The sequence below is a fragment of the Arachis hypogaea genome, chromosome 9 (assembly GCF_003086295.3).
Source record: "Arachis hypogaea cultivar Tifrunner chromosome 9, arahy.Tifrunner.gnm2.J5K5, whole genome shotgun sequence".
Taxonomy (NCBI): domain Eukaryota; kingdom Viridiplantae; phylum Streptophyta; class Magnoliopsida; order Fabales; family Fabaceae; genus Arachis; species Arachis hypogaea.
Genome location: NC_092044.1, coordinates 28,997,498 through 29,013,383, shown reverse-complemented (window position 1 = coordinate 29,013,383; position 15,886 = coordinate 28,997,498). Strand labels below are relative to the sequence as shown.

Here is a 15,886-nt window from a genome sequence, read left to right as displayed (position 1 = left end):
ACGAAGGAGAGTGCCTTTCCACCTTCCCCACATCCTCATCATGACAAGAGAGAAAATTCTCCATCCTTAACTTGCCATCTGATAAACTTTTAATTTAACACGCAAGCGGGATCACACCCAGATCTTGCCATCTCGGCCATTCCGACCATACTCAGTCATCGCCAATCTCAACATTCACATCTCAATTTAGTTACATTTCAAACATCTTCATTGATTCCACACTCCCTCAACTACAATTCATAATTTCAGACTTTTCTATACTCCCAAGTTACCACCCTCTCAAGGCTCAAACCTCCTCACTATGATTTAGGATTAAGTTGTAGGGTCTTAGAGGGCCAAAATAGAGGTTTAGAGTTTCAAAATCATGTTTAGATCACAAAACTCAAGTTAATGAAAAACAGTGCCTGCGTACGCAAACCATATCGCGCGTACACGGAAGTGCGGTTTCCCCCAACTCGCGTACATGAGTCTCCTTGGCCCGAATGATTTGCTCGCGTCGCGTGCATGTACCAGCGTACGCAAGCATATAAATTTTACTATCTCGCGTATGCGGCATACTCCCGCATATGCGAGCACGTCTGGCCAAACCAAACGGCCACGTTGCGTGTACACTCGCTTACGCGAGCCTCCACTAAATGCCAAAAGCTGTTCAATGTTGCAGAATTTAATTTTACACACCGAATTTCTGACGTACATAACTTTTTCGTTAAAAATTATTTTTAGTCCGTTTTTCAAACGGCATAAACTTCACGAATCCAATTTTCATATAAAACCAGTGTCAAAAAGTTTGGGATCTGAAAGCTGAGTTATGGCTCGCAGAAGTTTGGTCCAAAAATAAAGTTTCTATTAAAACTTCAAACCTCTATTTTGTCAAACTTTCTTTTCAGATTCAATTATTTCCACAATTATAACAACTCTCATTCCCTCAACATTTCCCATCATCAATACTCTCAACCATTTTCAATTTAAATCACACATAATCATAATTCATACGAGCATCATCCTCATAATTCAATATTATAATTTATCATTATGGTAACTATCATCAATACTTACCATCTCAACAACACATCCCCACATCATCCAACTCCAATATACTCATTATTCAATAATTGCACATATATACATACATATCACTTATCACATTCTCAATTTATCATCATCCTTATTCACAATCATCCATAATAAATCATCAATATTCAACATATTTTGTCAAGACCACTAATATTAATATAATCATGCATTCCAACCTTTCCTAGGTCATCTAGCCTATGTTTTCACAAGACATTACATATTACATACGAGAAAGCAAAACTACACCTTGAGCAATTCCTCCCTAAGCCACAAATCCCTTCAAAATTCCTTCTCACCACAAGCTCTAAGCTCCAAATTCTCAGTCAAACAAGTTTAACTTAGCATCACTTGCTCCACATCATCAATCAACTCCAACAAATATCCAAATTCAATCTAAGATCATATATTATTACTATAATCAACATAGAATTCACTCAATTGGAAATTTACCAAGAATTAGGGGTTTCTTACCTCATCCATGGCTCAAATGAATAAAATTCAACAATTTTCACAAGCTAATTCGGTACTAAGACAACAAAATCACATCATCCTCAATACCAAAATCTCATAAATTTAAAATTGAAGAGGGGAGAGTTAGGTAAGAAAAATTTTGTTTCTTACCAAATTGATTAGTAGGCTTTGTAGAGAATTCTAAGGCGAGCGCTAGGCCGCTGATGGCTCGTCAATCGAAGATCCGAATTAAAAGATAAGTGAAATTAAAATTGGAACAAGGGTTTTGATTCCCTTTTTCTCCCTCTTCAATTTACCAGCGTGTTTCATTATGAAACAAAGGAAGAAGAGCTAAGGCTCTTATTAATTGTGGGCTTAGGTTGCGCCCTTTCGGCCCAACTTTGGGCCGAAACCTTTGAAATTAGTGTTCAAGTTCATGTTTTAATTATCTCTACCTCATTTAACTATAAAATTTAACTTTATAATTTCTTTAAATAATAAGTAATTTATTGATTTATTATTTACTAATTACTCGGGGTTTATAATTATACCATCGGCCGCAAGTCGCACTCAACATCGACTTTTTGATGTCAAAGGATGGTAGAGGTGGTGATAGGTGGTTTCCTCTACCTTACAGAGTTGGTACACTCATTGGACTAACCGGGCACAACATGTGTTACGATTTGATGTTGTTCTAAATCTATGACATGCGTACTTAAAGTGGTGGCATCAGTATGGTTGGCGATTCTTGTCACCTAAGCTATTCCTCGAAGACTCCAGAGCAGATGCAACCCCGAATGATGCTTTGCTGAAATGTCCAAAACACACTCCACAGATGGATCAGGTGCCTGAAATTCTAGACAACTGTCGTGTTGAGCGAAGACGTCCTGTCAGGACATGTTCAAGTCAGCGTGAGTAAAAGTGGCTTGATGATGCGATTAATGCATTTTAAGGGACGGGTCGTGGTGGTAGAGGAGCAAGGGGTCATGGCCGTAGAGAAGCTAGGGGTGGTAGTTGAGGTAGATCTCAGAGTAGAGGGAGATGGGAAGAGGATAAGGGTAGCAGTGGAGACGATGGTGTGATGGTGGATCTGATGGCGGTGACGATGGGTGGTGACGGAGGTGGTAGTAGATATGATAGAGGTGACATAGGTGGTTATAGAGGCCATGGTAGTGGATGCGATGGCGGTGAGGGTGGGAGTTGTGGAGCTGATTTTGGTGGTGGTAGTGATGATGGTGAAGGTGGTGGTCATGGTGGAGGAGGTGATGGTAGGGGTAGTGGAGGTGATGTTGGATGTCTGGGATGTATATGGTTGTGGTGGATATGATAGCTATGGAGGTGGTGGATTATGCAACGACGGAGGTGGCAAAGTGGCCAGACAAAGGTTTGGTGACTATTTCGTTGGGGTTTAATTTCTAGTAGCAACATGGCAATGCATGAGAGTCAGGCGTTTATTAGCCTAGATGAGATGCTATCAAACTTGCTTGGTAGTGAGGGTCTTGACGTGGAGTTTGGTGGGTCATGCTTCCTTGACAAGATTAGCTTGATCATGCAGCAGGATGACTTGCCTAGATGCAGATATCAGGTAGGTAGATCCCAAGCACAGCTTAATATGGATCTGAATGAGCCTTCTATTGGGTGGGACACCCCCTCGACATTCACTACACATACTTTGACACATGCCGGTCCATCGACGTCACAAGAGTGCATACCAGATGAGATGGAGCATGACAGAGACGGAGATGAGGACGAGGTCCCTCTGGCCCAGGGAGCACGACGGATCAGGCACCCCTATCACTGCTTCACAATATCACATCTCTTTTGATTATGGATCATTGCATTATTCATTTCATATTATGTATTCCATGTTGTTACATGCTATTAAATATTAGTTTGTATCAAATCTGCAGTAACATGCACTAGTTGGGGATTAATTGGTGTTGATGATAGTTATATCTTGCTGAGAAACAACTTATTTATAGTATATGTACTTTATTATATTTAGCAGGACATGTACATCATATTTTCTAGAAGCCCGTTTATGTTATATGACTATTTCATGATATATAATAAAGTTGTCTGATAACCCGAGTCAATAACACATAATATACTCAAAAATAATTATATGATGTAGTTCAGTAAACTGTCAAGCGAGAATGAAAACAACAATTACCCTTACACTGGACACCAACATTAAAATAAACCGACCATGACGTTAAAGATAAAACATTACAATAATTAAGCACAACCCTACACATTACTGGAGGATGTAGAACCCTTCCTGTGGACACTTCATACGTGTGTGGCAAGGCTGTCTGTAAAGCCCACATCTCTTGGGACTATTCGTGTCAGCCTCGTCCATGGTAGTCTCGATCATAGTAGTCCTGGGAAGCCCTTCTGACATACGTCTCTTGGTGGGATCGGGTATGATTGTCAGACCATCATATGATGGCCAAAACCCCTCAGGGATTAGAGGTCTGAGTCCCGTCCAATAGACATCGAACACCGAGCTAAGGTGATACACTTCATGGATATAGGTGGCCCAATTCAGACGTGCGTATGCACAGCATACCAAGGCATATCGACATGCATAATGAAGTACCTAGAAATAGTCGTAATCATAGGTCTGGTCCGTGAGGGATACTTTGTAATAGCCAAGTGATAAGCTTCTGGTTGGAGTAGTCTCAATTATAGTAAACTCAGAATTTTTTGTCATACAAAGTCACCATGAAACACCTTGAGGCCTTCAGATTAGCCTCTATTGCCTTCATCAGATGCTAACTAAAATGTTGCCCGGTCCCTAACTGTACCTTAGCCTCTCTTCCTTTGCGAACAAATAGCTCAACCAATCTTCCATAAGTGGACTTTATCAATGAACATACTAGAAGGTTTCTTACACCTTTTAGCATCAAGTTTACACACTCGAATATATTCGTAGTTGTTCATACCCTGGGTCAAGCTATGCAACCCGGGCTGACCAAAGACATGAGTGACTGACCTCTTCCGGTTAGGTCGCCACCGACCTCTTCTCAAAGAGTTCGGCCAAATCTCCATAGGAGCCCAAAGTATGCCCAAATGAAGGAACACAGCCCAATCTAAAGGAAGCAAAATCCTAGAAAGATAAAGGCAGTTCCCCTTGAAGATAAAAGGACTTCACTCAAAAGATAAGATAAGATAACTAACTTATCTCTAGAAAGGTCATCCCGCACCATTATAAATACACTGGAGCACCCAAGTATAACTCATACTCTGATTCTACATAAAATCCTACCTAAAGCACGTGCTAACTTAAGCATCGGAGTCTCTTGCAAGTACCACCACCCTTCGGTGATGAAGGATCAGCAGCTCCACCAAGTCTAATAAGTCGGATATGATAGCTCCAGCCACCACCACAGATCTCTTCTGAGATCAACCTACAGTTTAAGGTAACCCCCGGAACATTGGCATCGTTGTGGGAAACCCTAAAAGTCATCCCCTCATCATGGCGGACAACCTTGACAACGACCACGATTCTGATCTGGAAAACAGGATGCCACATAAGAACACAGACATCACAATGAAAGATACATCTCAACCAAATAGAGATAAGCATTCTCCAAACACAGAAATTTTAGATGCCCTACGAGCTCAACGGGATCATCTCAAATAGCTCGAAAAAGAGGCCGAACATCAACGGGAACTCGAGAGAGACCTCCGGAGAGAAACTAGACGACACCGAGAGCTAGATGACAAGCTCCTAAAGCTCGAGGCTGATCTCAAAGCTAAAACCATTCAGTCCAGTAACGATGACAGCTCCCACAAGGACCAAGATTTCTTCACCAAAGAGATCATGAAAGCTAAAATTCCAAAGGATTTTAAAGCTACCGACATGACCCCACACGACGGTACCTCTGATCCAAGCCATCATCTCAGCAATTTCAGAAGCAAAATGTATCTCACTAACGCCTCGGACGCCGTTCGATGCAAAGCTTTCCCAACTACTCTAACTAAGACGATAATAAAGTGGTTCGACAGTTTGCCGCCAAGATCAATAGCAAGCTTCGATGACCTCGCCAAGAAGTTCCTAGCAAGATTCTACATCCAAAAAGACAAAGCCAAGCATGCTCCAAGTCTGCTAGGGATTAAGCAAGGAGATCGGGAAAGCCTCCGCAATTACATGGAAAGATTCAACAAAGTGTGTGGTGCACGAAATTGTGATCACACTTTTCACAACTCCGCACAACTAACCAACAAGTGCACTGGGTCGTCCAAGTAATACCTTACGTGAGTAAGGGTCGATCCCACGGAGATTGACGGCTTGAAGCAAGCTATGGTCATCTTGTAAATCTCAGTCAGACGGATTCAAATAGTTATGAGGATTTGATAATTAAAAGATAAATAACACAGAAAATAACATAGAGATACTTATGTAATTCATTGGTGGGAATTTCAGATAAGCATTTGGAGATGCTTTGTTACTTCTGAATCTCTGCTTTCCGATTGTCTTCATTCAATCATGCGTCCTCCCTTCCATGGCAAGCTTTATGATCTTCTCAGTGAAAATGGTCCGGCTATAGTTTCTGTACGGCTAATCAACTGTCGGATTACTCGTCTCGGATGAAAAATACCAAGCATAACTACCGCATGGCTAATCATCTGTCGATTCTCACTTGTGCCGGAATAGGATCCCTTGATCCTTTTGCACACTATCACTGTGCCCAACAGTCGTGAGTTTGAAGCTCGACACAGTCATCCCTTCCCAGATCCTACTCGGAATACCACAGATAAGGTTTAGACTTTCCGGATCTCAGGAATGCTGTCTATTGGTTCTAGCCTATACCACGAAGGTTCTAATCATGAATTCGAATGATCTGTTATTAGAAGAGGCGATGCGAATCTGTGGATCAGAGACCCAAGAGAATATACTCTGGCTGTCATCCAATGACTACATTGAACATCATGTAGACCGCTTTGTGGTTGTCAGGCACGCGGATCTTGGTTAAGCGAGTAACGAAGATAGTGGGTGATTGTCACTGGTCACCCCCTTCATTCTGACTTAACTGAATTAAGTACGAGAGTATATCTTGGAGAAGAAGTATGTGTGAATTGAAAGAAAAACAATAGTACTTGCATCAATTCATGAGGAACAGCAGAGCTTCTCACCTTAATCTATGAGGTGTAGAAACTCTACCGTAGAAAATACATAAGAGAAGAAGGTATAGGCATGGCCGAATGGCCAGCCTCCCAAGAGTGATCCAAAGATCAAAAGATATTCCAAAGATCCCAAGATAAAATACAATAGTCAAAAGTGCTATTTATACTAGACTAGTAACCTAGGTTTACAAAAAATGAGTAGATAGTGCAGAAATCCACTTCCGGGGCCCACTTGGTGTGTGTTTGGGCAGAGCTTTGAAGCTTTCATGTGCATAGGCCATCATTGGAGTTAAACGCTAGCTTGGATGCCATTTTGGGTGTTTAACTCCAGTTCTGGTGCCAGTTCCGGCATTAAACGCTAGAAAAGGGTCTCTGGTGGGCGTTTGGACGCCAGTTTGGGCCATCAAATCTCAAGAAAAGTATGAACTATTATATATTGATGGAAAGACCAAGATGTCTACTTTCCAACGCAATTGAGAGCGTGCCAATTAGGCTTTCGTAGCTCCAGAAAATCCACTTCGAGTGCAGGAGGGTCAGAATCCAACAGCATCTGCAGTCCTTTCTCAGCCTCTAAATCAAATTTTTGCTCAAGTCTCTCAATTTTAGCCAGAAAAACCTAAAATCATAGAAAAACACACAAACTCATAGTAAAGTCCAGAAATGTGATTTTTTCGTAAAAACTAATAAAAATATACTAAAAAGTAACTAAAACATACTAGAAACTACCTAAAAACAATGCCAAAAAGCGTATAAATTATCTGCTCATCAAAATACGAAACTTAAATTGTTGCTTGTTCCCAAGCAACTAAAAAAATAGGATAAAAATAAGAGAATATTCAATAAATCTCAAAATATCAATGAACCTTAGTTCTAATTAAATGAGCGGGACTTGTAGCTTTTTGCTTCTGAATAGTTTTGGCATCTCACTTTATCCTTTGAAGTTCAGAATGATTGGCATCCATAGAAACTCAGAATTCAAATAGTGTTATTGACTCTCCTAGTATAGTATGTTGATTCTTGAACACAGCTATTTATGAGTCTTGGTTGTGACCCTAAGCATCTTATTTTCCAGTATTACCACCGAATACATAAATGTCACAGACACATAACTGGGTGAACCTTTTTAGATTGTGACTCAGCTTTGCTAGAGTCCCCAGTTAGAGGTGCCCAGAGTTCTTAAGCACATTCTTTTGCTTTGGATCACGACTTTAACCACTCAGTCTCAAGCTTTTCACTTGGACCTTCATGACACAAGCACATAGTTAGGGACAGCTTGATTTAGCCACTTATGCCATGATTTTATTCCTTTGGGCCCTCCTATCCACTGATGCTCAAAGCCTTGGATCCTCTTTACCCTTGCCTTTTGGTTTAAAGGGCTATTGGCTTTTTCTGCTTGCTTTTTCTTTTTCTTTCTTTTTCTTTATTTTTCACCCCCTTTCTTCTTCTTTTTTTCACAAGCTTTGTGTTTTTCACTACTTTTTCTTGCTTCAAGAATCAATTTTATGATTTTTCAGATTATCAATAACATTTCTCTTTTTTCATTATTCTTTCAAGAGCCAACAATTTTAACATTCATAAAATTCACTATAAAAAATATGCACTGTTCAAGCATTCATTCAAAAAACAAAAAGTATTGCCACCACATCAAAATAATTAAACTAATTTCAAGATGGAATTCAAAATTCATGTACTTCTTGTTCTTTTGCAAATAGAAACATTTTTCTTTTAAGAAAGGTGAAGGATTCATGGAATACTCATAGCTTTAAGACATAAACACTAGACACTAATGATCATGTAATAAAGACACACACATAGTCAACTCATAAAGCATAAAAAAATGAAAAACAAAAAAATAAGAACAAGGAAATTAAAGAACGGGTCAACCTTAGTGACAGCGGCTAGTTCTTCCTCTTGAAGATCCTATGGAGTGCTTAAGCTCCTCAATATCTCTTCTTTGCCTTTGTTGTTCCTCCCTCATGGCTCTTTGGTCCTCTCTAATTTCATGGAGGATAATGGAGTGCTCTTGGTGCTCTATCCTTAGTTGCTCCATATTGGAACTCAAATCTCCTAAAGAGGTGTTGAGTTGCTCCCAATAGTTGTATGGAGGAAAATGCATCCCTTGAGGCATCTCAGGGATTTCTTGATGAGGGACTTCCTCATGTTCTTGTTGAGGTCTATGAGTGGGCTCTCTTGTTTGCTCCATCCTCTTTTTAGTGATGGGCTTGTCCTCTTCAATGAGGATGTCTTCCTCTATGACAATTCCAGCTGAATTGCATAGGTGACAAATGAGATGAGAAAAGGCTAACCTCACCAAAGTGGAAGGTTTGTCAGCCACCTTATATAGTTCTAGAGGTATGATCTCATGAACTTCCACTTCCTCTCCAATCATGATACTATGGATCATGATAGCCTGATCCACAGTTACTTTGGACCAGTTGCTAGTGGGAATGATAGAGCGTTGGATGAACTCTAACCATCCTCTAGCCATGGGTTTAAGGTCAAGCCTTCTCAGTTGAACCGGCTTGCCTTTGGAATCTCTCTTTCATTGGGCTCCTTCCAAACAGATGTCCATGAGGACTTAGTCCAACCTTTGATCCAAGTTGACCCTTCTTGTGAAAGGATGAAGATCTCCTTGCATCATTGGTAAGTTGAATGCCAACCTCACGGTTTTCAGACTGAAATCCAAGTATTTCCCCCAAACCACTGTGAGCCAATTCTTTGGGTTCGAGTTCACACTTTGATCATGGTTCTTAGTGATCCATGCATTAGTATAGAACTCTTGAACCATTAAGATTTTGACTTGTTGGATGGGGTTGGTGAGAGCTTCCCAACCTCTTCCTCGAATCTCTTGTCAGATCTCCGGATATTCGCTCTTTTTGAGCTTGAAGGGGACCTCGAGGATCATCTTTTTCTTGGCCACAACTTCACAGAAGTGGTCTTGATGGACCTTTGAGATGAATCTGTCCATCTCCCATGACTTGGAGATGGAAGCAATTGCCTTCCCTTTCCTCTTTCTAGAGGTTTCTCCGATCTTAGGTGCCATTAATGGTTATGGAAAAACAAAAAGCAATACTTTTTTCCACACCAAACTTAAAAGGTTTGCTCGTCCTCGAGTAAAAGAAGAAAGAAAGGAGGAGGAGAAGAAGAAATAGAGGAGATGGAGGTGTAGGAGTGGTTCGGCCAAGGGTGTTGGGAGTGTTTGTGATGTGTGAAAATGAAGGAGTAAAGAGGGGTATTTATAGGGTAAGGGGGAGAGGGAATCTGTGTGATAAGGGTTGGGTTTGGGAGGAAAATAGTTTTAATTTGAGTGGGTGGGGTAGGTGAGTTGTATGATGGAAAATAGTGGATAGATGTGAGTGGTGAAGAGATTTTGGGGAAGAGGGTAGGATTTGATAGGTGAATGGTCTTTGGGGCAGAGTGTTATGGAAAGGTGTGAAGAGGAATGAGAGTGAGTTGGAGTTGGTAGGGATCCTGTGGGGTCCACAAATTCTGAGGTGTCAAGGATTTCTCATTTCTGCACCTTTCTGGTGTTTAAATGACCTCTATGTGGTATTTATGGCATTAAACACCAATCTGGCTGCTAGTTCTGGAGTTTAATACCCAGAATGCTGCTAGATTAGGCGCTAAACGCCCATTCTACTACCCTTACTGGCGTTTAACGCCAGCCAGACACCAGACATCCTTTTCTGGCATTAAACGCTAGTCTGGCTGCCATTTCTGGCATTTAATGCCCAGAATATTGCCAGAATGGGCGTTAAACGCCCATTTTGCTATCCTTACTGGCATTTAAACGCCAGTAAGCTCGTCCTCTAGAGTGTGCTATTTTTTATGCTATTTTTTAATTCCTGCTTCAATGCTGCGGCTGTTTTTGTGACTCCACATGATCATCAACCTAAAGAAGACATATAATAACAATGGAAAATAAAATGAAAAAGTAATTAATGTAGATAAATAAAATTGGGTTGCCTCCCAATAAGCGCTTCTTTAATGTCAATAGCTTGACAGGAAGCTCTTACAGAGCTTCACAGATGCTCAGAGCATGGTTGTGGCCTCCTAACACCAAACTTAGAAGTTGAGTGTGGGGGCTCTGTCTGACTCTATAATGAGAGAAGCTTTTCTTGCTTCTTCTCCATATTTGCTGAAGAAGATCCTTGAGTCTTAAACACAAGGTAGTCCTCATTCAATTGAAGGACTAACTCTCCTCTGTCCACATCAATCACAGCCCTTGCTGTGGCTAGGAAGGGTCTTTTAAGGATGATTGATTCATCCTCATCCTTCCTAGTGTCTAGGATTATGAAGTCAGCAAGGACGTAAAGGCCTTCAACCTTCACTAAGACATCCTCTACAAGTCCATAAGCCTGTTTCATTGATTTGTCTGCCATCTCTAGTGAGATTCTTGTAGCTTGTACCTCAAAGATCCATAGCTTCTCCATTACAAAGAGTGGCATGAGGTTGATACCTGACCCTAGGACACACAGAGCCTTTTCAAAGTTCATGGTGCCTATGGTGCAAGGTATTAAGAACTTTCCGGGATCCGGTTTCTTTTGAGGCAATGTCTGCTAAATCCATGTATTCAGTTCATTGATGAGCAATGGAGGTTTATCCTTCCACGTCTCATTACCAAATAACTTGGCATTCAGCTTCATGATTGCTCCTAGATACTGAGCAACTTGCTCTTCAACAATATCTTCGTCCTCTTCAGAGGAAGAATACTCATCAGAGCTCATGAATGACAATAGTAACTTCAGTGGAATCTCGATGGTCTCTTTATGAGCCTCATATTCCTTTGGTTCCTCAATAGGGAACTCCTTATTAGTCAGTGGACGTCCCTTGAGGTCTTCCTCAATCACTGCCTTGTCACTCTCTCCATGTTCGGCCATTTTGGTTATAGTTATGGCCTTGCATTCTCTTTTGGGTTTCTCTTCTGTATTGCTGGGGAGAGTACTAGGAGGAGTTTCAGTAACTCTTTTACTCAGCTAACCCACTTGTGCCTCCAAATTTCTGATGGAGGACCTTGTTTCAGTCATGAAACTGAGAGTGGCCTTAGATAGATCAGAGACTATGTTTGCTAAGCCAGAGGGGCTCTGCTCAGAATTCTCTGTCTGTTGCTGAGAAGACAATGGAAAAGACTTGCTATTGCCAAACCTATTTCTCCCACCATTATTATTATTGAAGCCTTGTTGAGGATTCTGTTGATCTTTCCATGAGAAATTTGGATGATTTCTCCATGAAGGATTATAGGTGTTTCCATAAGATTCTTCCATGTAATTCACCTCTTCTATTGCAGGGTTCTCAGGGTCATAAGCTTCTCCTTCAGAGGAGGCTTCTTTAGCACTGCCGGATGCAGCTTGCAATCCAGTCAGATTCTGAGAAATCATATTGACTTGCTAGTTAATATTTTGTTCTGAGCCAATATGGCATTCAGAGTATCAATCTCAAGAACTCCTTTCTTTTGAGTCATCCCATTATTCACAGAATTTCTTTTAGAAGTGTACATGAACTGGTTATTTGCAACCATCTCAATCAGTTCCTGGGCTTCTACAGGTGTTTTTAGATGAAGATATCCACCAGCAAAATGGTCCAATGACATCTTAGACAACTCAGACAGACCATCATAGAATATATATATGATGCTCCATTCTGGAAGCATGTCAGAAGGACACCTTTTGGTTAATTACTTGTATCTTTTCCAAGCTTCATAAAGGGATTCACCTTCTTTCTATTTGAAGGTTTGGATGTCCACTCTAAGCTTGCTCATCTTTGAGGTGGAAAGAATTTGGTCAAGAAAGCATTGATCAACTTGTCCCAAGAGTTCAGGCTTTCTCTAGGTTGTGAGTCTAACCATATCCTAGTTCTGTCTCTTACAGCAAAGGGGAAAAGCATAAGTCTATAGACCTCAGGATCAACCCTATTGGTCTTGACAGTATCACAGATCTGCAAGAATTCAACTAAAAACTGATGAGAATCTTCCGATGAAAGTCCATGAAACTTGCAATTCTGCTGCATTAGAGAAACTAATTGAGGCTTAAGCTCAAAGTTGTTTGCTCCAATGGCAGGAATTGAGATGCATCTTCCTTGCATCTCTAGTATTGTTATTGGGTTCGGCTGCCATGTCTGCTTCATTTTTTAAATTCTCTGTAAGGTCCTCTCCAGAGTGTTGTGCTTTTAGCTTCTCTTAGCTTCTTCTTCAGAGTCCTTTCAGGTTCAGGATCAGCTTCAACAAGAATGTTTTTATCCCTGTTTCTGCTCATATGAAAAAGAATAGAACAAAAGGGAGTAGTGAAATCCTCTATGCCACAGTATAGAGATTCCTTGATGTGTCAAAAGAAAAGAAGAATAGAGGAATGAGGTAGAGAGAAAATAAGAAGAATTCGAACACAAAGGGAGAGAGAGGGTTTGAATTATAAGTAGAAGAGAAGTGTTAGCAAATAAATAGAAAGAGATGAGAGAGAGAGTATTCGAAAATTAAAATTAAAAAGATTTTTAATTCACTAATTGTTTTAGTTTTAATTAAAATGATTTTTGAAAAAGTGGTTAGTGATTTTCGAAAATTGGAAGTGGAAAAGTGGTTAGGTGGTTTGAAAAAGATAAGAAATAGTAATTAGTTGAAAAAGGTTTGAAAATAATTTTGAAAATATAAGAAGTTAGAAAAAGATTTTGAAATCAAAATTTAAAAAGATATGATTGAAAAAGATTTGATTGAAAAAGATATGATTTTTAAAAGATATGATTGAAAAGATATGATTGAAAAAGATTTCATTTTTAAAATTGATGACTTGACTAACAAGAAACTAAAAGATATGATTCTAAAATTCAAAAGATTGAACCTTTCTTAACAAGAAAGTAACAAACTTGCAAATTTTTTAATCAAAACATTAATTGTTGGCAAGGATTTTTGAAAATGTGGAAAGATAAGATTTTAAAATTATGAATTAAAACATGAAGATTTGAAAAAATTTGAATTGGAAAGGAAATTACCTCCCTTGTGTCATCCTGGCATCAAACGCCCAGAATGATATCCATTCTGGCATTTAACGCCCATGTGGCTGCCTTTTTGGGCGTTTAACGCCCAGCCAGATATCCTGACTGGCGTTAAACGCCAGAAATCCTTCTTTACTGGGCGTTTTTCTAAACGCCCAGAGTGCTGCCCAATTTGGCGTTAAACGCCCAGAATGCTGCCCATTCTTCGCGTTTAACGCCCAGAATGGTACCTTTACTGGTGTTAAACGCCCAAAATGATAGCCATTCTGGCATTTAACGCCCAAATTGCCTTTTTACTGATGTTTTAACGCCAGTGAGCTCTTTTTCTCTGTGATTCTTCTGCCTTATATTCTGGACCTTCATTTCTCTGTATTATTTACATAAATATATATATATAAATATATATATATTTATTTTTTGAATTTTTAATGAAGAGAGAGAAAAATAACAAAATTAAATAAAACATAAAAATGCAAGATCAAAACAAGCAATGCATGCAAGGACACTTTGAATGTCAAGATGAACACCAAGAACACTTTGAAGATCATGATGAACATCAAGGACATATTTTTGAAATTTTTTTAAGAAAAGAAAGACATGCAAGACACCAATCTTAGAAATTTTGAATGTTCAAACACTATGATTTTGAAAATGCATACGAAAAATAACATAAAACACAAAACAGGAAAATTATGAGATTGAACAAAGGAAATTGTCAAGAACAACTTGAAGATAAAAATAAAAATAAAAAGCTTAAACATAAAATAAAATTTTTTTGGTTTTTATGATTTTATTAAATTTTTTTGTATTTTTTGAGAATAAAAATAAAAAGCTTAAACATAAAATAAAATTACCCAATCTAAGCAACAAGATGAACCGTCAGTTGTCCAAACTCGAATAATCTCCGGCAATGGCGCCAAAAACTTGGTGCACGAAATTGTGATCACACTTTTCACAACTCTGCTCAACTAACCAGCAAGTGCACTGGGTCGTCCAAGTAATACCTTACGTAAGTAAGGGTCGATCCCACGGAGATTGACAGCTTGAAGCAAGCTATAGTCATCTTGTAAATCTCAGTCAGGCGGATTCAAATGGTTATGAGGATTTGATATTTAAAAGATAAATAAAATGGAAAATAACATAGAGATACTTATGTAATTCATTGGTGGGAATTTCAGATAAGCGTTTGGAGATGCTTTGTTGCTTCTGAACCTCTGCTTTCCTATTGTCTTCATCCAATCATGCATCCTCCCTTCCATGGCAAGCTGTATGATCCTCTCAGTTAAAATGATCTGGCTACGGTTTCTATATGGCTAATCAACAGTCAGATTTCTCGTCTCGGATGAAAAATACCAGGCACAGCTACCGCAAGGCTAATCATCTGTTGGTTCTCACTTATGTCGGAATAGGATCCCTTGATCCTTTTGCATACTGTCACTGTGCCCAACAGTCGTGAGTTTGAAGCTCGTCATAGTCATCCCTTCCCAGATCCTACTTGGAATACCACAGATAAGGTTTAGACTTTCTGGATCTCAGGAATGCTGTTTATTGGTTCTAGCCTATACCACGAAGGTTCTAATCACGAATTCGGATGCTCTATTGTTAGGAGAGGCGATCTGAATCCGTGGACCAGATACTCAAGAGAATATACTCCTGCTGTCATCTAATGACTATGTTAAACTTCATGTAGACCACTTTGTGGTTGTCAGGCACGCGGATCTTGGTTAAGCGAGTAACGAAGATAGTGGGTGATTGTCACGGGTCACCCCCTTCATTCTGACTTAACTGAATTAAGTACGAGAGTATATCTTGGAGAAGAAGTAGGTGTGAATTGAAAGAAAAACAATAGTACTTGCATTAATTCATGAGGAACAACAGAGCTCTTCACCTTAATCTATGAGGTGTAGAAACTCCACTGTAGAAAATACATAAGAGAAGAAGGTCTAAGCATGGCCGAATGGCCAGCCTCCCAAGAGTGATCCAAAGATCAAAAGATATTCCAAAGATCCCAAGATAAAATATAATAGTCAAAAGTGCTATTTATACTAGACTAGTAACCTATGTTTACAAAAAATGAGTAGATAGTGCAGAAATCCACTTCTGAGGCCCACTTGGTGTGGGTTTGGGCTGAGCTTTGAAACTTTCACATGCATAGGCCATCCTTGGAGTTAAACGCCAGCTTGGATGCCATTTTGGGCGTTTAACTCCAGTTCTGGTGCCGGTTCCGGCGTTAAACACCAGAAAAGGG

At 39.7% G+C, this 15,886-nt stretch overlaps 1 non-coding gene across 1 annotated transcript; it reads left to right on the top strand.

Annotated features, from left to right (window-relative positions):
- Nucleotides 1-12,301: 12,301 nt before the first annotated feature.
- LOC112713465 (small nucleolar RNA R71) lies at nucleotides 12,302-12,409 on the top strand. The gene has a single exon (XR_003158438.1). It is a non-coding gene; the product is annotated as a small nucleolar RNA R71 (small nucleolar RNA).
- Nucleotides 12,410-15,886: the final 3,477 nt, after the last annotated feature.